General features: G+C 44.9%; 28 non-coding genes across 28 annotated transcripts; all 28 read left to right on the top strand.

Moving 5' to 3' along the window:
* Window positions 1-274: 274 nt before the first annotated feature.
* On the top strand, window positions 275-361 carry trnay-gua (transfer RNA tyrosine (anticodon GUA)). The gene is given in 2 exon segments: window positions 275-311; window positions 326-361. It is a non-coding gene; the product is annotated as a tRNA-Tyr (tRNA).
* Window positions 362-951: 590 nt separating this feature from the next.
* On the top strand, window positions 952-1,038 carry trnay-gua (transfer RNA tyrosine (anticodon GUA)). The gene is given in 2 exon segments: window positions 952-988; window positions 1,003-1,038. It is a non-coding gene; the product is annotated as a tRNA-Tyr (tRNA).
* A 589-nt stretch (window positions 1,039-1,627) lies between these two features.
* trnay-gua (transfer RNA tyrosine (anticodon GUA)) lies at window positions 1,628-1,714 on the top strand. The gene is given in 2 exon segments: window positions 1,628-1,664; window positions 1,679-1,714. It is a non-coding gene; the product is annotated as a tRNA-Tyr (tRNA).
* A 589-nt stretch (window positions 1,715-2,303) lies between these two features.
* On the top strand, window positions 2,304-2,390 carry trnay-gua (transfer RNA tyrosine (anticodon GUA)). The gene is given in 2 exon segments: window positions 2,304-2,340; window positions 2,355-2,390. It is a non-coding gene; the product is annotated as a tRNA-Tyr (tRNA).
* A 589-nt stretch (window positions 2,391-2,979) lies between these two features.
* On the top strand, window positions 2,980-3,066 carry trnay-gua (transfer RNA tyrosine (anticodon GUA)). The gene is given in 2 exon segments: window positions 2,980-3,016; window positions 3,031-3,066. It is a non-coding gene; the product is annotated as a tRNA-Tyr (tRNA).
* Window positions 3,067-3,655: 589 nt separating this feature from the next.
* trnay-gua (transfer RNA tyrosine (anticodon GUA)) lies at window positions 3,656-3,742 on the top strand. Its single transcript is given in 2 exon segments — window positions 3,656-3,692; window positions 3,707-3,742. It is a non-coding gene; the product is annotated as a tRNA-Tyr (tRNA).
* Window positions 3,743-4,330: 588 nt separating this feature from the next.
* On the top strand, window positions 4,331-4,417 carry trnay-gua (transfer RNA tyrosine (anticodon GUA)). The gene is given in 2 exon segments: window positions 4,331-4,367; window positions 4,382-4,417. It is a non-coding gene; the product is annotated as a tRNA-Tyr (tRNA).
* Window positions 4,418-5,006: 589 nt separating this feature from the next.
* On the top strand, window positions 5,007-5,093 carry trnay-gua (transfer RNA tyrosine (anticodon GUA)). The gene is given in 2 exon segments: window positions 5,007-5,043; window positions 5,058-5,093. It is a non-coding gene; the product is annotated as a tRNA-Tyr (tRNA).
* A 589-nt stretch (window positions 5,094-5,682) lies between these two features.
* On the top strand, window positions 5,683-5,769 carry trnay-gua (transfer RNA tyrosine (anticodon GUA)). The gene is given in 2 exon segments: window positions 5,683-5,719; window positions 5,734-5,769. It is a non-coding gene; the product is annotated as a tRNA-Tyr (tRNA).
* A 589-nt stretch (window positions 5,770-6,358) lies between these two features.
* trnay-gua (transfer RNA tyrosine (anticodon GUA)) lies at window positions 6,359-6,445 on the top strand. Its single transcript is given in 2 exon segments — window positions 6,359-6,395; window positions 6,410-6,445. It is a non-coding gene; the product is annotated as a tRNA-Tyr (tRNA).
* A 589-nt stretch (window positions 6,446-7,034) lies between these two features.
* Window positions 7,035-7,121, top strand: trnay-gua (transfer RNA tyrosine (anticodon GUA)). The gene is given in 2 exon segments: window positions 7,035-7,071; window positions 7,086-7,121. It is a non-coding gene; the product is annotated as a tRNA-Tyr (tRNA).
* Window positions 7,122-7,710: 589 nt separating this feature from the next.
* On the top strand, window positions 7,711-7,797 carry trnay-gua (transfer RNA tyrosine (anticodon GUA)). Its single transcript is given in 2 exon segments — window positions 7,711-7,747; window positions 7,762-7,797. It is a non-coding gene; the product is annotated as a tRNA-Tyr (tRNA).
* A 589-nt stretch (window positions 7,798-8,386) lies between these two features.
* Window positions 8,387-8,473, top strand: trnay-gua (transfer RNA tyrosine (anticodon GUA)). The gene is given in 2 exon segments: window positions 8,387-8,423; window positions 8,438-8,473. It is a non-coding gene; the product is annotated as a tRNA-Tyr (tRNA).
* Window positions 8,474-9,244: 771 nt separating this feature from the next.
* On the top strand, window positions 9,245-9,331 carry trnay-gua (transfer RNA tyrosine (anticodon GUA)). Its single transcript is given in 2 exon segments — window positions 9,245-9,281; window positions 9,296-9,331. It is a non-coding gene; the product is annotated as a tRNA-Tyr (tRNA).
* Window positions 9,332-9,920: 589 nt separating this feature from the next.
* trnay-gua (transfer RNA tyrosine (anticodon GUA)) lies at window positions 9,921-10,007 on the top strand. The gene is given in 2 exon segments: window positions 9,921-9,957; window positions 9,972-10,007. It is a non-coding gene; the product is annotated as a tRNA-Tyr (tRNA).
* A 589-nt stretch (window positions 10,008-10,596) lies between these two features.
* Window positions 10,597-10,684, top strand: trnay-gua (transfer RNA tyrosine (anticodon GUA)). Its single transcript is given in 2 exon segments — window positions 10,597-10,633; window positions 10,648-10,684. It is a non-coding gene; the product is annotated as a tRNA-Tyr (tRNA).
* Window positions 10,685-11,273: 589 nt separating this feature from the next.
* On the top strand, window positions 11,274-11,361 carry trnay-gua (transfer RNA tyrosine (anticodon GUA)). The gene is given in 2 exon segments: window positions 11,274-11,310; window positions 11,325-11,361. It is a non-coding gene; the product is annotated as a tRNA-Tyr (tRNA).
* Window positions 11,362-11,950: 589 nt separating this feature from the next.
* trnay-gua (transfer RNA tyrosine (anticodon GUA)) lies at window positions 11,951-12,037 on the top strand. Its single transcript is given in 2 exon segments — window positions 11,951-11,987; window positions 12,002-12,037. It is a non-coding gene; the product is annotated as a tRNA-Tyr (tRNA).
* Window positions 12,038-12,628: 591 nt separating this feature from the next.
* trnay-gua (transfer RNA tyrosine (anticodon GUA)) lies at window positions 12,629-12,715 on the top strand. The gene is given in 2 exon segments: window positions 12,629-12,665; window positions 12,680-12,715. It is a non-coding gene; the product is annotated as a tRNA-Tyr (tRNA).
* A 591-nt stretch (window positions 12,716-13,306) lies between these two features.
* Window positions 13,307-13,393, top strand: trnay-gua (transfer RNA tyrosine (anticodon GUA)). Its single transcript is given in 2 exon segments — window positions 13,307-13,343; window positions 13,358-13,393. It is a non-coding gene; the product is annotated as a tRNA-Tyr (tRNA).
* A 589-nt stretch (window positions 13,394-13,982) lies between these two features.
* trnay-gua (transfer RNA tyrosine (anticodon GUA)) lies at window positions 13,983-14,069 on the top strand. Its single transcript is given in 2 exon segments — window positions 13,983-14,019; window positions 14,034-14,069. It is a non-coding gene; the product is annotated as a tRNA-Tyr (tRNA).
* Window positions 14,070-14,658: 589 nt separating this feature from the next.
* On the top strand, window positions 14,659-14,745 carry trnay-gua (transfer RNA tyrosine (anticodon GUA)). Its single transcript is given in 2 exon segments — window positions 14,659-14,695; window positions 14,710-14,745. It is a non-coding gene; the product is annotated as a tRNA-Tyr (tRNA).
* Window positions 14,746-15,334: 589 nt separating this feature from the next.
* On the top strand, window positions 15,335-15,421 carry trnay-gua (transfer RNA tyrosine (anticodon GUA)). Its single transcript is given in 2 exon segments — window positions 15,335-15,371; window positions 15,386-15,421. It is a non-coding gene; the product is annotated as a tRNA-Tyr (tRNA).
* A 589-nt stretch (window positions 15,422-16,010) lies between these two features.
* On the top strand, window positions 16,011-16,097 carry trnay-gua (transfer RNA tyrosine (anticodon GUA)). Its single transcript is given in 2 exon segments — window positions 16,011-16,047; window positions 16,062-16,097. It is a non-coding gene; the product is annotated as a tRNA-Tyr (tRNA).
* A 771-nt stretch (window positions 16,098-16,868) lies between these two features.
* On the top strand, window positions 16,869-16,955 carry trnay-gua (transfer RNA tyrosine (anticodon GUA)). Its single transcript is given in 2 exon segments — window positions 16,869-16,905; window positions 16,920-16,955. It is a non-coding gene; the product is annotated as a tRNA-Tyr (tRNA).
* A 589-nt stretch (window positions 16,956-17,544) lies between these two features.
* trnay-gua (transfer RNA tyrosine (anticodon GUA)) lies at window positions 17,545-17,631 on the top strand. Its single transcript is given in 2 exon segments — window positions 17,545-17,581; window positions 17,596-17,631. It is a non-coding gene; the product is annotated as a tRNA-Tyr (tRNA).
* A 589-nt stretch (window positions 17,632-18,220) lies between these two features.
* Window positions 18,221-18,307, top strand: trnay-gua (transfer RNA tyrosine (anticodon GUA)). Its single transcript is given in 2 exon segments — window positions 18,221-18,257; window positions 18,272-18,307. It is a non-coding gene; the product is annotated as a tRNA-Tyr (tRNA).
* Window positions 18,308-18,895: 588 nt separating this feature from the next.
* trnay-aua (transfer RNA tyrosine (anticodon AUA)) lies at window positions 18,896-18,982 on the top strand. Its single transcript is given in 2 exon segments — window positions 18,896-18,932; window positions 18,947-18,982. It is a non-coding gene; the product is annotated as a tRNA-Tyr (tRNA).
* The last annotated feature ends 3,474 nt before the right edge of the window (window positions 18,983-22,456 follow it).

Genomic DNA, 22,456 nt, shown 5'->3' on the forward strand with positions numbered 1-22,456 from the left:
CAGGGAGAGAGAAAAAGACATTTCGCAGTGAGCGGGCTAAACAGCGATTTTATTCCTCGGCTCACTTTTTGTCTATTCCCAAATGCAACTACTTGCAATCTAAGGGGATGTAGCTCAGAGGAATAGAGCATTAGTTGAACGTACGAAGACCTGGGGGCAATCCTCAGCAGCTCCAAGACACCACCAAACTCAGCAGAATCATTTCTTAAAGGGAACATATGCTTCTGCCGAACCTCTGACCATCTAGGTGATGGCGTTTGACCACATTTGTCACCCTTCGATAGCTCAGTTGGTAGAGCGGAGGACTGTAGGTGAAATTGCTGTAATCCTTAGGTCGCTGGTTCAAATCCTGCTCGAAGGATTGTACATTTTCTTGTGGCTTACGCCAATCTTTTTGACAGCAGTGCACTTTGACATGTGCTTGACAAAAAATATATTTCCCTGAGAGAAGAAATCTTCACTTGTTGACCTTTGATTCGAATGTTGGTAGAGCAGCAGAGAGTTCTCGAGATTGCAACAGTCCTTAGGTCGCTGACTCAGAAGAGTATAACTTTTACTGCAATAGTGCCAAGTTTTTGACTTATGCCTAGTGTTTCCCCAAAAGCAAGCCATTCCCTGAGCGGGAATCAAACCCAGGCCGCGGTGGTAAATGAACCGAATCCTAACCACTAGACCAACAGGGAGAGAGAAAAAGACATTTCGCAGTGAGCGGGCTAAACAGCGATTTTATTCCTCGGCTCACTTTTTGTCTATTCCCAAATGCAACTACTTGCAATCTAAGGGGATGTAGCTCAGAGGAATAGAGCATTAGTTGAACGTACGAAGACCTGGGGGCAATCCTCAGCAGCTCCAAGACACCACCAAACTCAGCAGAATCATTTCTTAAAGGGAACATATGCTTCTGCCGAACCTCTGACCATCTAGGTGATGGCGTTTGACCACATTTGTCACCCTTCGATAGCTCAGTTGGTAGAGCGGAGGACTGTAGGTGAAATTGCTGTAATCCTTAGGTCGCTGGTTCAAATCCTGCTCGAAGGATTGTACATTTTCTTGTGGCTTACGCCAACTTTTTGACAGCAGTGCACTTTGACATGTGCTTGACAAAAAATATATTTCCCTGAGAGAAGAAATCTTCACTTGTTGACCTTTGATTCGAATGTTGGTAGAGCAGCAGAGAGTTCTCGAGATTGCAACAGTCCTTAGGTCGCTGACTCAGAAGAGTATAACTTTTACTGCAATAGTGCCAAGTTTTTGACTTATGCCTAGTGTTTCCCCAAAAGCAAGCCATTCCCTGAGCGGGAATCAAACCCAGGCCGCGGTGGTAAATGAACCGAATCCTAACCACTAGACCAACAGGGAGAGAGAAAAAGACATTTCGCAGTGAGCGGGCTAAACAGCGATTTTATTCCTCGGCTCACTTTTTGTCTATTCCCAAATGCAACTACTTGCAATCTAAGGGGATGTAGCTCAGAGGAATAGAGCATTAGTTGAACGTACGAAGACCTGGGGGCAATCCTCAGCAGCTCCAAGACACCACCAAACTCAGCAGAATCATTTCTTAAAGGGAACATATGCTTCTGCCGAACCTCTGACCATCTAGGTGATGGCGTTTGACCACATTTGTCACCCTTCGATAGCTCAGTTGGTAGAGCGGAGGACTGTAGGTGAAATTGCTGTAATCCTTAGGTCGCTGGTTCAAATCCTGCTCGAAGGATTGTACATTTTCTTGTGGCTTACGCCAACTTTTTGACAGCAGTGCACTTTGACATGTGCTTGACAAAAAATATATTTCCCTGAGAGAAGAAATCTTCACTTGTTGACCTTTGATTCGAATGTTGGTAGAGCAGCAGAGAGTTCTCGAGATTGCAACAGTCCTTAGGTCGCTGACTCAGAAGAGTATAACTTTTACTGCAATAGTGCCAAGTTTTTGACTTATGCCTAGTGTTTCCCCAAAAGCAAGCCATTCCCTGAGCGGGAATCAAACCCAGGCCGCGGTGGTAAATGAACCGAATCCTAACCACTAGACCAACAGGGAGAGAGAAAAAGACATTTCGCAGTGAGCGGGCTAAACAGCGATTTTATTCCTCGGCTCACTTTTTGTCTATTCCCAAATGCAACTACTTGCAATCTAAGGGGATGTAGCTCAGAGGAATAGAGCATTAGTTGAACGTACGAAGACCTGGGGGCAATCCTCAGCAGCTCCAAGACACCACCAAACTCAGCAGAATCATTTCTTAAAGGGAACATATGCTTCTGCCGAACCTCTGACCATCTAGGTGATGGCGTTTGACCACATTTGTCACCCTTCGATAGCTCAGTTGGTAGAGCGGAGGACTGTAGGTGAAATTGCTGTAATCCTTAGGTCGCTGGTTCAAATCCTGCTCGAAGGATTGTACATTTTCTTGTGGCTTACGCCAACTTTTTGACAGCAGTGCACTTTGACATGTGCTTGACAAAAAATATATTTCCCTGAGAGAAGAAATCTTCACTTGTTGACCTTTGATTCGAATGTTGGTAGAGCAGCAGAGAGTTCTCGAGATTGCAACAGTCCTTAGGTCGCTGACTCAGAAGAGTATAACTTTTACTGCAATAGTGCCAAGTTTTTGACTTATGCCTAGTGTTTCCCCAAAAGCAAGCCATTCCCTGAGCGGGAATCAAACCCAGGCCGCGGTGGTAAATGAACCGAATCCTAACCACTAGACCAACAGGGAGAGAGAAAAAGACATTTCGCAGTGAGCGGGCTAAACAGCGATTTTATTCCTCGGCTCACTTTTTGTCTATTCCCAAATGCAACTACTTGCAATCTAAGGGGATGTAGCTCAGAGGAATAGAGCATTAGTTGAACGTACGAAGACCTGGGGGCAATCCTCAGCAGCTCCAAGACACCACCAAACTCAGCAGAATCATTTCTTAAAGGGAACATATGCTTCTGCCGAACCTCTGACCATCTAGGTGATGGCGTTTGACCACATTTGTCACCCTTCGATAGCTCAGTTGGTAGAGCGGAGGACTGTAGGTGAAATTGCTGTAATCCTTAGGTCGCTGGTTCAAATCCTGCTCGAAGGATTGTACATTTTCTTGTGGCTTACGCCAACTTTTTGACAGCAGTGCACTTTGACATGTGCTTGACAAAAAATATATTTCCCTGAGAGAAGAAATCTTCACTTGTTGACCTTTGATTCGAATGTTGGTAGAGCAGCAGAGAGTTCTCGAGATTGCAACAGTCCTTAGGTCGCTGACTCAGAAGAGTATAACTTTTACTGCAATAGTGCCAAGTTTTTGACTTATGCCTAGTGTTTCCCCAAAAGCAAGCCATTCCCTGAGCGGGAATCAAACCCAGGCCGCGGTGGTAAATGAACCGAATCCTAACCACTAGACCAACAGGGAGAGAGAAAAAGACATTTCGCAGTGAGCGGGCTAAACAGCGATTTTATTCCTCGGCTCACTTTTTGTCTATTCCCAAATGCAACTACTTGCAATCTAAGGGGATGTAGCTCAGAGGAATAGAGCATTAGTTGAACGTACGAAGACCTGGGGGCAATCCTCAGCAGCTCCAAGACACCACCAAACTCAGCAGAATCATTTCTTAAAGGGAACATATGCTTCTGCCGAACCTCTGACCATCTAGGTGATGGCGTTTGACCACATTTGTCACCCTTCGATAGCTCAGTTGGTAGAGCGGAGGACTGTAGGTGAAATTGCTGTAATCCTTAGGTCGCTGGTTCAAATCCTGCTCGAAGGATTGTACATTTTCTTGTGGCTTACGCCAACTTTTTGACAGCAGTGCACTTTGACATGTGCTTGACAAAAATATATTTCCCTGAGAGAAGAAATCTTCACTTGTTGACCTTTGATTCGAATGTTGGTAGAGCAGCAGAGAGTTCTCGAGATTGCAACAGTCCTTAGGTCGCTGACTCAGAAGAGTATAACTTTTACTGCAATAGTGCCAAGTTTTTGACTTATGCCTAGTGTTTCCCCAAAAGCAAGCCATTCCCTGAGCGGGAATCAAACCCAGGCCGCGGTGGTAAATGAACCGAATCCTAACCACTAGACCAACAGGGAGAGAGAAAAAGACATTTCGCAGTGAGCGGGCTAAACAGCGATTTTATTCCTCGGCTCACTTTTTGTCTATTCCCAAATGCAACTACTTGCAATCTAAGGGGATGTAGCTCAGAGGAATAGAGCATTAGTTGAACGTACGAAGACCTGGGGGCAATCCTCAGCAGCTCCAAGACACCACCAAACTCAGCAGAATCATTTCTTAAAGGGAACATATGCTTCTGCCGAACCTCTGACCATCTAGGTGATGGCGTTTGACCACATTTGTCACCCTTCGATAGCTCAGTTGGTAGAGCGGAGGACTGTAGGTGAAATTGCTGTAATCCTTAGGTCGCTGGTTCAAATCCTGCTCGAAGGATTGTACATTTTCTTGTGGCTTACGCCAACTTTTTGACAGCAGTGCACTTTGACATGTGCTTGACAAAAAATATATTTCCCTGAGAGAAGAAATCTTCACTTGTTGACCTTTGATTCGAATGTTGGTAGAGCAGCAGAGAGTTCTCGAGATTGCAACAGTCCTTAGGTCGCTGACTCAGAAGAGTATAACTTTTACTGCAATAGTGCCAAGTTTTTGACTTATGCCTAGTGTTTCCCCAAAAGCAAGCCATTCCCTGAGCGGGAATCAAACCCAGGCCGCGGTGGTAAATGAACCGAATCCTAACCACTAGACCAACAGGGAGAGAGAAAAAGACATTTCGCAGTGAGCGGGCTAAACAGCGATTTTATTCCTCGGCTCACTTTTTGTCTATTCCCAAATGCAACTACTTGCAATCTAAGGGGATGTAGCTCAGAGGAATAGAGCATTAGTTGAACGTACGAAGACCTGGGGGCAATCCTCAGCAGCTCCAAGACACCACCAAACTCAGCAGAATCATTTCTTAAAGGGAACATATGCTTCTGCCGAACCTCTGACCATCTAGGTGATGGCGTTTGACCACATTTGTCACCCTTCGATAGCTCAGTTGGTAGAGCGGAGGACTGTAGGTGAAATTGCTGTAATCCTTAGGTCGCTGGTTCAAATCCTGCTCGAAGGATTGTACATTTTCTTGTGGCTTACGCCAACTTTTTGACAGCAGTGCACTTTGACATGTGCTTGACAAAAAATATATTTCCCTGAGAGAAGAAATCTTCACTTGTTGACCTTTGATTCGAATGTTGGTAGAGCAGCAGAGAGTTCTCGAGATTGCAACAGTCCTTAGGTCGCTGACTCAGAAGAGTATAACTTTTACTGCAATAGTGCCAAGTTTTTGACTTATGCCTAGTGTTTCCCCAAAAGCAAGCCATTCCCTGAGCGGGAATCAAACCCAGGCCGCGGTGGTAAATGAACCGAATCCTAACCACTAGACCAACAGGGAGAGAGAAAAAGACATTTCGCAGTGAGCGGGCTAAACAGCGATTTTATTCCTCGGCTCACTTTTTGTCTATTCCCAAATGCAACTACTTGCAATCTAAGGGGATGTAGCTCAGAGGAATAGAGCATTAGTTGAACGTACGAAGACCTGGGGGCAATCCTCAGCAGCTCCAAGACACCACCAAACTCAGCAGAATCATTTCTTAAAGGGAACATATGCTTCTGCCGAACCTCTGACCATCTAGGTGATGGCGTTTGACCACATTTGTCACCCTTCGATAGCTCAGTTGGTAGAGCGGAGGACTGTAGGTGAAATTGCTGTAATCCTTAGGTCGCTGGTTCAAATCCTGCTCGAAGGATTGTACATTTTCTTGTGGCTTACGCCAACTTTTTGACAGCAGTGCACTTTGACATGTGCTTGACAAAAAATATATTTCCCTGAGAGAAGAAATCTTCACTTGTTGACCTTTGATTCGAATGTTGGTAGAGCAGCAGAGAGTTCTCGAGATTGCAACAGTCCTTAGGTCGCTGACTCAGAAGAGTATAACTTTTACTGCAATAGTGCCAAGTTTTTGACTTATGCCTAGTGTTTCCCCAAAAGCAAGCCATTCCCTGAGCGGGAATCAAACCCAGGCCGCGGTGGTAAATGAACCGAATCCTAACCACTAGACCAACAGGGAGAGAGAAAAAGACATTTCGCAGTGAGCGGGCTAAACAGCGATTTTATTCCTCGGCTCACTTTTTGTCTATTCCCAAATGCAACTACTTGCAATCTAAGGGGATGTAGCTCAGAGGAATAGAGCATTAGTTGAACGTACGAAGACCTGGGGGCAATCCTCAGCAGCTCCAAGACACCACCAAACTCAGCAGAATCATTTCTTAAAGGGAACATATGCTTCTGCCGAACCTCTGACCATCTAGGTGATGGCGTTTGACCACATTTGTCACCCTTCGATAGCTCAGTTGGTAGAGCGGAGGACTGTAGGTGAAATTGCTGTAATCCTTAGGTCGCTGGTTCAAATCCTGCTCGAAGGATTGTACATTTTCTTGTGGCTTACGCCAACTTTTTGACAGCAGTGCACTTTGACATGTGCTTGACAAAAAATATATTTCCCTGAGAGAAGAAATCTTCACTTGTTGACCTTTGATTCGAATGTTGGTAGAGCAGCAGAGAGTTCTCGAGATTGCAACAGTCCTTAGGTCGCTGACTCAGAAGAGTATAACTTTTACTGCAATAGTGCCAAGTTTTTGACTTATGCCTAGTGTTTCCCCAAAAGCAAGCCATTCCCTGAGCGGGAATCAAACCCAGGCCGCGGTGGTAAATGAACCGAATCCTAACCACTAGACCAACAGGGAGAGAGAAAAAGACATTTCGCAGTGAGCGGGCTAAACAGCGATTTTATTCCTCGGCTCACTTTTTGTCTATTCCCAAATGCAACTACTTGCAATCTAAGGGGATGTAGCTCAGAGGAATAGAGCATTAGTTGAACGTACGAAGACCTGGGGGCAATCCTCAGCAGCTCCAAGACACCACCAAACTCAGCAGAATCATTTCTTAAAGGGAACATATGCTTCTGCCGAACCTCTGACCATCTAGGTGATGGCGTTTGACCACATTTGTCACCCTTCGATAGCTCAGTTGGTAGAGCGGAGGACTGTAGGTGAAATTGCTGTAATCCTTAGGTCGCTGGTTCAAATCCTGCTCGAAGGATTGTACATTTTCTTGTGGCTTACGCCAACTTTTTGACAGCAGTGCACTTTGACATGTGCTTGACAAAAAATATATTTCCCTGAGAGAAGAAATCTTCACTTGTTGACCTTTGATTCGAATGTTGGTAGAGCAGCAGAGAGTTCTCGAGATTGCAACAGTCCTTAGGTCGCTGACTCAGAAGAGTATAACTTTTACTGCAATAGTGCCAAGTTTTTGACTTATGCCTAGTGTTTCCCCAAAAGCAAGCCATTCCCTGAGCGGGAATCAAACCCAGGCCGCGGTGGTAAATGAACCGAATCCTAACCACTAGACCAACAGGGAGAGAGAAAAAGACATTTCGCAGTGAGCGGGCTAAACAGCGATTTTATTCCTCGGCTCACTTTTTGTCTATTCCCAAATGCAACTACTTGCAATCTAAGGGGATGTAGCTCAGAGGAATAGAGCATTAGTTGAACGTACGAAGACCTGGGGGCAATCCTCAGCAGCTCCAAGACACCACCAAACTCAGCAGAATCATTTCTTAAAGGGAACATATGCTTCTGCCGAACCTCTGACCATCTAGGTGATGGCGTTTGACCACATTTGTCACCCTTCGATAGCTCAGTTGGTAGAGCGGAGGACTGTAGGTGAAATTGCTGTAATCCTTAGGTCGCTGGTTCAAATCCTGCTCGAAGGATTGTACATTTTCTTGTGGCTTACGCCAACTTTTTGACAGCAGTGCACTTTGACATGTGCTTGACAAAAAATATATTTCCCTGAGAGAAGAAATCTTCACTTGTTGACCTTTGATTCGAATGTTGGTAGAGCAGCAGAGAGTTCTCGAGATTGCAACAGTCCTTAGGTCGCTGACTCAGAAGAGTATAACTTTTACTGCAATAGTGCCAAGTTTTTGACTTATGCCTAGTGTTTCCCCAAAAGCAAGCCATTCCCTGAGCGGGAATCAAACCCAGGCCGCGGTGGTAAATGAACCGAATCCTAACCACTAGACCAACAGGGAGAGAGAAAAAGACATTTCGCAGTGAGCGGGCTAAACAGCGATTTTATTCCTCGGCTCACTTTTTGTCTATTCCCAAATGCAACTACTTGCAATCTAAGGGGATGTAGCTCAGAGGAATAGAGCATTAGTTGAACGTACGAAGACCTGGGGGCAATCCTCAGCAGCTCCAAGACACCACCAAACTCAGCAGAATCATTTCTTAAAGGGAACATATGCTTCTGCCGAACCTCTGACCATCTAGGTGATGGCGTTTGACCACATTTGTCACCCTTCGATAGCTCAGTTGGTAGAGCGGAGGACTGTAGGTGAAATTGCTGTAATCCTTAGGTCGCTGGTTCAAATCCTGCTCGAAGGATTGTAAATTTTCTTGTGGCTTACGCCAACTTTTTGACAGCAGTGCACTTTGACATGTGCTTGACAAAAAATATATTTCCCTGAGAGAAGAAATCTTCACTTGTTGACCTTTGATACGAATGTTGGTAGAGCAGCAGAGAGTTCTCGAGATTGCAACAGTCCTTAGGTCGCTGACTCAGAAGAGTATAACTTTTACTGCAATAGTGCCAAGTTTTTGACTTCTGCCTAGTGTTTCCCCAAAAGCAAGCCATTCCCTGAGCGGGAATCAAACCCAGGCCGCGGTGGTAAATGAACCGAATCCTAACCACTAGACCAACAGGGAGAGAGAAAAAGACATTTCGCAGTGAGCGGGCTAAACAGCGATTTTATAACTTTTACTGCAATAGTGCCAAGTTTTTGACTTATGCCTAGTGTTTCCCCAAAAGCAAGCCATTCCCTGAGCGGGAATCAAACCCAGGCCGCGGTGGTAAATGAACCGAATCCTAACCACTAGACCAAAAGGGAGAGAGAAAAAGACATTTCGCAGTGAGCGGGCTAAACAGCGATTTTATTCCTCGGCTCACTTTTTGTCTATTCCCAAATGCAACTACTTGCAATCTAAGGGGATGTAGCTCAGAGGAATAGAGCATTAGTTGAACGTACGAAGACCTGGGGGCAATCCTCAGCAGCTCCAAGACACCACCAAACTCAGCAGAATCATTTCTTAAAGGGAACATATGCTTCTGCCGAACCTCTGACCATCTAGGTGATGGCGTTTGACCACATTTGTCACCCTTCGATAGCTCAGTTGGTAGAGCGGAGGACTGTAGGTGAAATTGCTGTAATCCTTAGGTCCCTGGTTCAAATCCTGCTCGAAGGATTGTACATTTTCTTGTGGCTTACGCCAACTTTTTGACAGCAGTGCACTTTGACATGTGCTTGACAAAAAATATATTTCCCTGAGAGAAGAAATCTTCACTTGTTGACCTTTGATTCGAATGTTGGTAGAGCAGCAGAGAGTTCTCGAGATTGCAACAGTCCTTAGGTCGCTGACTCAGAAGAGTATAACTTTTACTGCAATAGTGCCAAGTTTTTGACTTATGCCTAGTGTTTCCCCAAAAGCAAGCCATTCCCTGAGCGGGAATCAAACCCAGGCCGCGGTGGTAAATGAACCGAATCCTAACCACTAGACCAACAGGGAGAGAGAAAAAGACATTTCGCAGTGAGCGGGCTAAACAGCGATTTTATTCCTCGGCTCACTTTTTGTCTATTCCCAAATGCAACTACTTGCAATCTAAGGGGATGTAGCTCAGAGGAATAGAGCATTAGTTGAACGTACGAAGACCTGGGGGCAATCCTCAGCAGCTCCAAGACACCACCAAACTCAGCAGAATCATTTCTTAAAGGGAACATATGCTTCTGCCGAACCTCTGACCATCTAGGTGATGGCGTTTGACCACATTTGTCACCCTTCGATAGCTCAGTTGGTAGAGCGGAGGACTGTAGGTGAAATTGCTGTAATCCTTAGGTCGCTGGTTCAAATCCTGCTCGAAGGATTGTACATTTTCTTGTGGCTTACGCCAACTTTTTGACAGCAGTGCACTTTGACATGTGCTTGACAAAAAATATATTTCCCTGAGAGAAGAAATCTTCACTTGTTGACCTTTGATTCGAATGTTGGTAGAGCAGCAGAGAGTTCTCGAGATTGCAACAGTCCTTAGGTCGCTGACTCAGAAGAGTATAACTTTTACTGCAATAGTGCCAAGTTTTTGACTTATGCCTAGTGTTTCCCCAAAAGCAAGCCATTCCCTGAGCGGGAATCAAACCCAGGCCGCGGTGGTAAATGAACCGAATCCTAACCACTAGACCAACAGGGAGAGAGAAAAAGACATTTCGCAGTGAGCGGGCTAAACAGCGATTTTATTCCTCGGCTCACTTTTTGTCTATTCCCAAATGCAACTACTTGCAATCTAAGGGGATGTAGCTCAGAGGAATAGAGCATTAGTTGAACGTACGAAGACCTGGGGGCAATCCTCAGCAGCTCCAAGACACCACCAAACTCAGCAGAATCATTTCTTAAAGGGAACATATGCTTCTGCCGAACCTCTGACCATCTAGGTGATGGCGTTTGACCACATTTGTCACCCTTCGATAGCTCAGTTGGTAGAGCGGAGGACTGTAGGTGAAATTGCTGTAATCCTTAGGTCCGCTGGTTCAAATCCTGCTCGAAGGATTGTACATTTTCTTGTGGCTTACGCCAACTTTTTGACAGCAGTGCACTTTGACATGTGCTTGACAAAAATATATTTCCCTGAGAGAAGAAATCTTCACTTGTTGACCTTTGATTCGAATGTTGGTAGAGCAGCAGAGAGTTCTCGAGATTGCAACAGTCCTTAGGTCGCTGACTCAGAAGAGTATAACTTTTACTGCAATAGTGCCAAGTTTTTGACTTATGCCTAGTGTTTCCCCAAAAGCAAGCCATTCCCTGAGCGGGAATCAAACCCAGGCCGCGGTGGTAAATGAACCGAATCCTAACCACTAGACCAACAGGGAGAGAGAAAAAGACATTTCGCAGTGAGCGGGGCTAAACAGCGATTTTATTCCTCGGCTCACTTTTTGTCTATTCCCAAATGCAACTACTTGCAATCTAAGGGGATGTAGCTCAGAGGAATAGAGCATTAGTTGAACGTACGAAGACCTGGGGGCAATCCTCAGCAGCTCCAAGACACCACCAAACTCAGCAGAATCATTTCTTAAAGGGAACATATGCTTCTGCCGAACCTCTGACCATCTAGGTGATGGCGTTTGACCACATTTGTCACCCTTCGATAGCTCAGTTGGTAGAGCGGAGGACTGTAGGTGAAATTGCTGTAATCCTTAGGTCCCTGGTTCAAATCCTGCTTCGAAGGATTGTACATTTTCTTGTGGCTTACGCCAACTTTTTGACAGCAGTGCACTTTGACATGTGCTTGACAAAAAATATATTTCCCTGAGAGAAGAAATCTTCACTTGTTGACCTTTGATTCGAATGTTGGTAGAGCAGCAGAGAGTTCTCGAGATTGCAACAGTCCTTAGGTCGCTGACTCAGAAGAGTATAACTTTTACTGCAATAGTGCCAAGTTTTTGACTTATGCCTAGTGTTTCCCCAAAAGCAAGCCATTCCCTGAGCGGGAATCAAACCCAGGCCGCGGTGGTAAATGAACCGAATCCTAACCACTAGACCAACAGGGAGAGAGAAAAAGACATTTCGCAGTGAGCGGGCTAAACAGCGATTTTATTCCTCGGCTCACTTTTTGTCTATTCCCAAATGCAACTACTTGCAATCTAAGGGGATGTAGCTCAGAGGAATAGAGCATTAGTTGAACGTACGAAGACCTGGGGGCAATCCTCAGCAGCTCCAAGACACCACCAAACTCAGCAGAATCATTTCTTAAAGGGAACATATGCTTCTGCCGAACCTCTGACCATCTAGGTGATGGCGTTTGACCACATTTGTCACCCTTCGATAGCTCAGTTGGTAGAGCGGAGGACTGTAGGTGAAATTGCTGTAATCCTTAGGTCCCTGGTTCAAATCCTGCTCGAAGGATTGTACATTTTCTTGTGGCTTACGCCAACTTTTTGACAGCAGTGCACTTTGACATGTGCTTGACAAAAAATATATTTCCCTGAGAGAAGAAATCTTCACTTGTTGACCTTTGATTCGAATGTTGGTAGAGCAGCAGAGAGTTCTCGAGATTGCAACAGTCCTTAGGTCGCTGACTCAGAAGAGTATAACTTTTACTGCAATAGTGCCAAGTTTTTGACTTATGCCTAGTGTTTCCCCAAAAGCAAGCCATTCCCTGAGCGGGAATCAAACCCAGGCCGCGGTGGTAAATGAACCGAATCCTAACCACTAGACCAACAGGGAGAGAGAAAAAGACATTTCGCAGTGAGCGGGCTAAACAGCGATTTTATTCCTCGGCTCACTTTTTGTCTATTCCCAAATGCAACTACTTGCAATCTAAGGGGATGTAGCTCAGAGGAATAGAGCATTAGTTGAACGTACGAAGACCTGGGGGCAATCCTCAGCAGCTCCAAGACACCACCAAACTCAGCAGAATCATTTCTTAAAGGGTAACATATGCTTCTGCCGAACCTTCTGACCATCTAGGTGATGGCGTTTGACCACATTTGTCACCCTTCGATAGCTCAGTTGGTAGAGCGGAGGACTGTAGGTGAAATTGCTGTAATCCTTAGGTCGCTGGTTCAAATCCTGCTCGAAGGATTGTAAAGTTTCTTGTGGCTTACGCCAACTTTTTGACAGCAGTGCACTTTGACATGTGCTTGACAAAAAATATATTTCCCTGAGAGAAGAAATCTTCACTTGTTGACCTTTGATACGAATGTTGGTAGAGCAGCAGAGAGTTCTCGAGATTGCAACAGTCCTTAGGTCGCTGACTCAGAAGAGTATAACTTTTACTGCAATAGTGCCAAGTTTTTGACTTATGCCTAGTGTTTCCCCAAAAGCAAGCCATTCCCTGAGCGGGAATCAAACCCAGGCCGCGGTGGTAAATGAACCGAATCCTAACCACTAGACCAACAGGGAGAGAGAGAAAAAGACATTTCGCAGTGAGCGGGCTAAACAGCGATTTTATTCCTCGGCTCACTTTTTGTCTATTCCCAAATGCAACTACTTGCAATCTAAGGGGATGTAGCTCAGAGGAATAGAGCATTAGTTGAACGTACGAAGACCTGGGGGCAATCCTCAGCAGCTCCAAGACACCACCAAACTCAGCAGAATCATTTCTTAAAGGGAACATATGCTTCTGCCGAACCTCTGACCATCTAGGTGATGGCGTTTGACCACATTTGTCAACCTTCGATAGCTCAGTTGGTAGAGGGGAGGACTGTAGGTGAAATTGGTTTAATCCTTAGGTCCCTGGTTCAAATCCTGCTCGAAGGATTGTACATTTTCTTGTGGCTTACGCCAACTTTTTGACAGCAGTGCACTTTGACATGTGCTTGACAAAAAATATATTTCCCTGAGAGAAGAAATCTTCACTTGTTGACCTTTGATTCGAATGTTGGTAGAGCAGCAGAGAGTTCTCGAGATTGCAACAGTCCTTAGGTCGCTGACTCAGAAGAGTATAACTTTTACTGCAATAGTGCCAAGTTTTTGACTTATGCCTAGTGTTTCCCCAAAAGCAAGCCATTCCCTGAGCGGGAATCAAACCCAGGCCGCGGTGGTAAATGAACCGAATCCTAACCACTAGACCAACAGGGAGAGAGAAAAAGACATTTCGCAGTGAGCGGGCTAAACAGCGATTTTATTCCTCGGCTCACTTTTTGTCTATTCCCAAATGCAACTACTTGCAATCTAAGGGGATGTAGCTCAGAGGAATAGAGCATTAGTTGAACGTACGAAGACCTGGGGGCAATCCTCAGCAGCTCCAAGACACCACCAAACTCAGCAGAATCATTTCTTAAAGGGAACATATGCTTCTGCCGAACCTCTGACCATCTAGGTGATGGCGTTTGACCACATTTGTCACCCTTCGATAGCTCAGTTGGTAGAGCGGAGGACTGTAGGTGAAATTGCTGTAATCCTTCGGTCCCAGGTTCAAATCCTGTTCGAAGGATTGTACATTTTCTTGTGGTTTACGCCAACTTTTTGACAGCAGTGCACTTTGACATGTGCTTGACAAAAAATATATTTCCCTGAGAGAAGAAATCTTCACTTGTTGAACTTTGATTCGAATGTTGGTAGAGCAGCAGAGAGTTCTCGAGATTGCAACAGTCCTTAGGTCGCTGACTCAGTAGAGTATAACTTTTACTGCAATAGTGCCAAGTTTTTGACTTATGCCTAGTGTTTCCCCAAAAGCAAGCCATTCCCTGAGCGGGAATCAAACCCAGGCCGCGGTGGTAAATGAACCGAATCCTAACCACTAGACCAACAGGGAGAGAGAAAAAGACATTTCGCAGTGAGCGGGCTAAACAGCGATTTTATTCCTCGGCTCACTTTTTGTCTATTCCCAAATGCAACTACTTGCAATCTAAGGGGATGTAGCTCAGAGGAATAGAGCATTAGTTGAACGTACGAAGACCTGGGGGCAATCCTCAGCAGCTCCAAGACACCATCAAACTCAGCAGAATCATTTCTTAAAGGGAACATATGCTTCTGCCGAACCTCTGACCATCTAGGTGATGGCGTTTCACCACATTTGTCACCCTTCGATAGCTCAGTTGGTAGAGCGGAGGACTGTAGGTGAAATTGCTGTAATCCTTAGGTCCCTGGTTCAAATCCTGTTCGAAGGATTGTACATTTTCTTGTGGTTTACGCCAACTTTTTGACAGCAGTGCACTTTGACATGTGCTTGACAAAAAATATATTTCCCTGAGAGAAGAAATCTTCACTTGTTGACCTTTGATTCGAATGTTGGTAGAGCAGCAGAGAGTTCTCGAGATTGCAACAGTCCTTAGGTCGCTGACTCAGAAGAGTATAACTTTTACTGCAATAGTGCCAAGTTTTTGACTTATGCCTAGTGTTTCCCCAAAAGCAAGCCATTCCCTGAGCGGGAATCAAACCCAGGCCGCGGTGGTAAATGAACCGAATCCTAACCACTAGACCAACAGGGAGAGAGAAAAAGACATTTCGCAGTGAGCGGGCTAAACAGCGATTTTATTCCTCGGCTCACTTTTTGTCTATTCCCAAATGCAACTACTTGCAATCTAAGGGGATGTAGCTCAGAGGAATAGAGCATTAGTTGAACGTACGAAGACCTGGGGGCAATCCTCAGCAGCTCCAAGACACCACCAAACTCAGCAGAATCATTTCTTAAAGGGAACATATGCTTCTGCCGAACCTCTGACCATCTAGGTGATGGCGTTTGACCACATTTGTCACCCTTCGATAGCTCAGTTGGTAGAGCGGAGTACTGTAGGTGAAATTCCTGTAATCCTTAAGTCCCTGGTTCAAATCCTGCTCGAAGGATTGTAAATTTTCTTGTGGCTTACGCCAACTTTTTGACAGCAGTGCACTTTGACATGTGCTTGACAAAAAATATATTTCCCTGAGAGAAGAAATCTTCACTTGTTGACCTTTGATTCGAATGTTGGTAGAGCAGCAGAGAGTACTCGAGATTGCAACAGTCCTTAGGTCGCTGACTCAGAAGAGTATAACTTTTACTGCAATAGTGCCAAGTTTTTGACTTATGCCTAGTGTTTCCCCAAAAGCAAGCCATTCCCTGAGCGGGAATCAAACCCAGGCCGCGGTGGTAAATGAACCGAATCCTAACCACTAGACCAACAGGGAGAGAGAAAAAGACATTTCGCAGTGAGCGGGCTAAACAGCGATTTTATTCCTCGGCTCACTTTTTGTCTATTCCCAAATGCAACTACTTGCAATCTAAGGGGATGTAGCTCAGAGGAATAGAGCATTAGTTGAACGTACGAAGACCTGGGGGCAATCCTCAGCAGCTCCAAGACACCACCAAACTCAGCAGAATCATTTCTTAAAGGGTACATATGCTTCAGCCGAACTTCTGACCATCTAGGTGATGGCGTTTGACTACATTTGTCACCCTTCGGTAGCTCAGTTGGTAGAGCGGAGGACTGTAGGTGAAATTGCTGTAATCCTTAGGTCGCTGGTTCAAATCCTGCCCGAAGGATTGTAAAGTTTCTTGTGGCTTACGCCAACTTTTTGACAGCAGTGCACTTTGACATGTGCTTGACAAAAAATATATTTCCCTGAGAGAAGAAATCTTCACTTGTTGACCTTTGATACGAATGTTGGTAGAGCAGCAGAGAGTTCTCGAGATTGCAACAGTCCTTAGGTCGCTGACTCAGAAGAGTATAACTTTTACTGCAATAGTGCCAAGTTTTTGACTTCTGCCTAGTGTTTCCCCAAAAGCAAGCCATTCCCTGAGCGGGAATCAAACCCAGGCCGCGGTGGTAAATGAACCGAATCCTAACCACTAGACCAACAGGGAGAGAGAAAAAGACATTTCGCAGTGAGCGGGCTAAACAGCGATTTTATAACTTTTACTGCAATAGTGCCAAGTTTTTGACTTATGCCTAGTGTTTCCCCAAAAGCAAGCCATTCCCTGAGCGGGAATCAAACCCAGGCCGCGGTGGTAAATGAACCGAATCCTAACCACTAGACCAAAAGGGAGAGAGAAAAAGACATTTCGCAGTGAGCGGGCTAAACAGCGATTTTATTCCTCGGCTCACTTTTTGTCTATTCCCAAATGCAACTACTTGCATTCTAAGGGGATGTAGCTCAGAGGAATAGAGCATTAGTTGAACGTACGAAGACCTGGGGGCAATCCTCAGCAGCTCCAAGACACCACCAAACTCAGCAGAATCATTTCTTAAAGGGAACATATGCTTCTGCCGAACCTCTGACCATCTAGGTGATGGCGTTTGACCACATTTGTCAACCTTCGATAGCTCAGTTGGTAGAGGGGAGGACTGTAGGTGAAATTGGTTTAATCCTTAGGTCCCTGGTTCAAATCCTGCTCGAAGGATTGTACATTTTCTTGTGGCTTACGCCAACTTTTTGACAGCAGTGCACTTTGACATGTGCTTGACAAAAAATATATTTCCCTGAGAGAAGAAATCTTCACTTGTTGACCTTTGATTCGAATGTTGGTAGAGCAGCAGAGAGTTCTCGAGATTGCAACAGTCCTTAGGTCGCTGACTCAGAAGAGTATAACTTTTTCTGCAATTGTGCCAAGTTTTTGACTTATGCCTAGTGTTTCCCCAAAAGCAAGCCATTCCCTGAGCGGGAATCAAACCCAGGCCGCGGTGGTAAATGAACCGAATCCTAACCACTAGACCAACAGGGAGAGAGAAAAAGACATTTCGCAGTGAGCGGGCTAAACAGCGATTTTATTCCTCGGCTCACTTTTTGTCTATTCCCAAATGCAACTACTTGCAATCTAAGGGGATGTAGCTCAGAGGAATAGAGCATTAGTTGAACGTACGAAGACCTGGGGGCAATCCTCAGCAGCTCCAAGACACCACCAAACTCAGCAGAATCATTTCCTAAAGGGAACATATGCTTCTGCCAAACCTCTGGCCATCTAGGTGATGGCGTTTGACCACATTTGTCACCCTTCGATAGCTCAGTTGGTAGAGCGGAGGACTGTAGGTGAAATTCCTGTAATCCTTAAGTCCCTGGTTCAAATCCTGCTCGAAGGATTGTACATTTTCTTGTGGCTTACGCCAACTTTTTGACAGCAGTGCACTTTGACATGTGCTTGACAAAAAATATCTTTCACTGAGAGAAGAAATCTTCACTTGTTTACCTTTGATACGAATGTTGGTAGAGCAGCAGAGAGTTCTCGAGATTGCAACAGTCCTTAGATCGCTGACTCAGAAGAGTATAACTTTTTCTGCAATTGTGCCAAGTTTTTGACTTATGCCTAGTGTTTCCCCAAAAGCAAGCCATTCCCTGAGCGGGAATCAAACCCAGGACGCGGTGGTAAATGAACCGAATCCTAACCACTAGACCAACAGGGGGAGAGAAAAATACATTTCGCAGTGAGGGGGCTAAACAGCGATTTTATTCCTCGGCTCACTTTTTGTCTATTCCCAAATGCAACTACTTGCAATCTAAGGGGATGTAGCTCAGAGGAATAGAGCATTAGTTGAACGTACGAAGACCTGGGGGCAATCCTCAGCAGCTCCAAGACACCACCAAACTCAGCAGAATCATTTCTTAAAGGGAACATATGCTTCTGCCGAACCTCTGACCATCTAGGTGATGGCGTTTGACCACATTTGTCACCCTTCGATAGCTCAGTTGGTAGAGCGGAGGACTGTAGGTGAAATTGCTGTAATCCTTAGGTCGCTGGTTCATATCTGGCTCGAAAGATTGTAAATTTTCTTGTGGCTTACGCCAACTTTTTGACAGCAGTGCACTTTGACATGTGCTTGACAAAAATATCTTTCCCTGAGAGAAGAAATGTTCACTTGTTGACCTTTGATACGAATGTTGGTAGAGCAGCAGAGAGTTCTCGAGATTGCAACAGTCCTTAGGTCGCTGACTCAGAAGAGTATAACTTTTTCTGCAATTGTGCCAAGTTTTTGACTTATGCCTAGTGTTTCCCCAAAAGCAAGCCATTCCCTGAGCGGGAATCAAACCCAGGCCGCGGTGGTAAATGAACCGAATCCTAACCACTAGACCAACAGGGAGAGAGAAAAAGACATTTCGCAGTGAGGGGGCTAAACAGTGATTTTATTCCTCGGCTCACTTTTTGTCTATTCCCAAATGCAACTACTTGCAATCTAAGGGGATGTAGCTCAGAGGAATAGAGCATTAGTTGAACGTACGAAGACCTGGGGGCAATCCTCAGCAGCTCCAAGACACCACCAAACTCAGCAGAATCATTTCTTAAAGGGAACATATGCTTCTGCCGAACCTCTGACCATCTAGGTGATGGCGTTTGACCACATTTGTCACCCTTCGATAGCTCAGTTGGTAGAGCGGAGGACTATAGGTGAAATTGCTGTAATCCTTAGGTTGCTGTTTCAAATCCGGCTCGAAGGATTGTACATTTTCTTGTGGCTTACGCCAACTTTTTGACAGCAGTGCACTTTGACATGTGCTTGACAAAAAATATCTTTCCCTGAGAGAAGAAATCTTCACTTGTTGACCTTTGATACGAATGTTGGTAGAGCAGCAGAGAGTTCTCGAGATTGCAACAGTCCTTAGGTCGCTGACTCAGAAGAGTATAACTTTTTCTGCAATTGTGGCAAGTTTTGACTTATGCCTAGTGTTTCCCCAAAAGCAAGCCATTCCCTGAGCGGGAATCAAACCCAGGCCGCGGTGGTAAATGAACCGAATCCTAACCACTAGACCAACAGGGAGAGAGAAAAGACATTTCGCAGTGAGGGGGCTAAACAGGGATTTTATTCCTCGGCTCACTTTTTGTCTATTCCCAAATGCAACTACTTGCAATCTAAGGGGATGTAGCTCAGAGGAATAGAGCATTAGTTGAACATATGCTTCTGCCGAACCTCTGACCATCTAGGTGATGGCGTTTGACTACATTTGTCACCCTTCGATAGCTCAATTGGTAGAGTGGAGGACTGTAGGTGAAATTGTTTCCCCAAAAGCAAGTCATTCCCTGAGCGGGAATCAAACCCAGGCTGCGGTGGTAAAAGAACCGAATCCTAACCACTAGACCAACAGGGAGAGAGAAAAAGACATTTTGCAGTGAGGGGGCTAAACAGCATTCTTATCCCTCGGCTCACTTTTGATCTATTCCCAAATGCAACTAGTGCAGGTGAAATTGCAGTAATCCATAGGTCGCTGGTTCAAATCTGGCTCGAAAGGATTAATTGTGTCTTACGCCAATGTTTCGACAGCAGTGCACCTTGACATGTGCTTGACAAAAAAAGTAACTTTGACTGAGAGAAGAAATCTCCACTTTTTGACTTGTTGACCTTCGATAGGAATGTTGGTAGAGCAGCAGAGAGTACTTCAAATTAAAACAGTCCTTAAGTCGCTGGCCCACAAGAGGAATACTTTTTCTGTAGTTGTGCCAAGTTCATGACTTTTGCCTAGTGTTTCCCCAAAAGCAAGTCATTCCCTGTAGCTCAGCGGAAGAGAGCATTTATCATGTCCTATCCAGGGACCTGTGTTAATTTTAAGTTCTCTCAGGACCTGAGCCCTAGGACCATAACTACTTGGCCTGATGACCCCTTGCTGTCCCCAGTCGACCTGGTCATGCTGCTGCGCGAGTGTTCAACTGTTCTGCCTGCGGCTATGGAACCCTGACCTGTTCACTGGACGTGCTTCCTTGTCCCAGACCTGCTCTTTTGGACTCTCTCTCTACTGCATCTGCTGTCTCTAACTCTGATCAGCTATGAAAAGCCAACTGACATTTACTCCTGAGGTGCTGACCTGTTAAACCCTCTACAACCACTGTGATTATTATTATCTGACCCTGCTGGTCATCTATGAACGTTTGAAGATCTTGGCCATGTTCTCTTATACTCTCCACCCAGGACAGCCATAAGAGGACAGGCCACCCCTCAGAGCCAGTTTCTTCCTAGGTTCTGGACTTTCTAGGGAGATTTTCAAGAGCTTTATAAATACATTTGATTGATTGTCTGCAGACTCATTAACACGGCACGAGTCAGAGCATATAACTGCTCTGTTTGGCTTGATCCCAGTGGGTCACTTACAGGTCATGGATTTCTATTTGGAAATCTCAAAACGAAGGTCCTTATGTCATAGTAGAAAAGCGTTTAAAAAAAGAAGACATATTTAGAAATAAGGTTTCATATTTGCTCATGTTGGGCTACCTGTGACTTGTACATAAGGGGAGTATGGTTGGGAATTGTAGGTACGTGGTGTCAGTGACTGACACCCAACAACTAAACCGTTACACCAAGAGATCCGATCCATTCATTCCTATGGAGGACTGCTCCTTCTGAGGATTCCGAGTAACAATACGGACGTTGGTTCAAAGCCTCTCATTGGCCAATACATACAGTGCCTTGCGAAAGTATTCGGCCCCCTTGAACTTTGCGACCTTTTGCCACATTTCAGGCTTCAAACATAAAGATATAAAACTGTATTTTTTTGTGAAGAATCAACAACAAGTGGGACACAATCATGAAGTGGAACGACATTTATTGGATATTTCAAACTTTTTTAACAAATCAAAAACTGAAAAATTGGGCGTGCAAAATTATTCAGCCCCCTTAAGTTAATACTTTGTAGCGCCACCTTTTGCTGCGATTACAGCTGTAAGTCGCTTGGGGTATGTCTCTATCAGTTTTGCACATCGAGAGACTGACATTTTTTCCCATTCCTCCTTGCAAAACAGCTCGAGCTCAGTGAGGTTGGATGGAGAGCATTTGTGAACAGCAGTTTTCAGTTCTTTCCACAGTTTCTCGATTGGATTCAGGTCTGGACTTTGACTTGGCCATTCTAACACCTGGATATGTTTATTTTTGAACCATTCCATTGTAGATTTTGCTTTATGTTTTGGATCATTGTCTTGTTGGAAGACAAATCTCCGTCCCAGTCTCAGGTCTTTTGCAGACTTCATCAGGTTTTCTTCCAGAATGGTCCTGTATTTGGCTCCATCCATCTTCCCATCAATTTTAACCATCTTCCCTGTCCCTGCTGAAGAAAAGCAGGCCCAAACCATGATGCTGCCACCACCATGTTTGACAGTGGGGATGGTGTGTGTTCAGGGTGATGAGCTGTGTTGCTTTTACGCCAAACATAACGTTTTGCATTGTTGCCAAAAAGTTCGATTTTGGTTTCATCTGACCAGAGCACCTTCTTCCACATGTTTGGTGTGTCTCCCAGGTGGCTTGTGGCAAACTTTAAACGACACTTTTTATGGATATCTTTAAGAAATGGCTTTCTTCTTGCCACTCTTCCATAAAGGCCAGATTTGTGCAATATACGACTGATTGTTGTCCTAGCTGTAGATCTCTGCAGTTCATCCAGAGTGATCATGGGCCTCTTGGCTGCATCTCTGATCAGTCTTCTCCTTGTATGAGCTGAAAGTTTAGAGGGACGGCCAGGTCTTGGTAGATTTTCAGTGGTCTGATACTCCTTCCATTTCAATATTATCGCTTGCACAGTGCTCCTTGGGATGTTTAAAGCTTGGGAAATCTTTTTGTATCCAAATCCGGCTTTAAACTTCTTCACAACAGTATCTCGGACCTGCCTGGTGTTTTCCTTGTTCTTCATGATGTTCTCTGCGCTTTTAACGGACCTCTGAGACTATCACAGTGCAGGTGCATTTATACGGAGACTTGATTACACACAGGTGGATTGTATTTATCATCATTAGTCATTTAGGTCAACATTGGATCATTCAGAGATCCTCACTGAACTTCTGGAGAGTTTGTTGCACTGAAAGTAAAGGGGCTGAATAATTTTGCACGCCCAATTTTTCCGTTTTTGATTTGTTAAGAAAGTTTGAAATATCCAATAAATGTCATTCCACTTCATGATTGTGTCCCACTTATTGTTGATTCTTCACAAAAAAAT

Source organism: Oncorhynchus kisutch, linkage group LG9 (genome assembly GCF_002021735.2).
Source record: "Oncorhynchus kisutch isolate 150728-3 linkage group LG9, Okis_V2, whole genome shotgun sequence".
Lineage (NCBI taxonomy): Eukaryota > Metazoa > Chordata > Actinopteri > Salmoniformes > Salmonidae > Oncorhynchus > Oncorhynchus kisutch.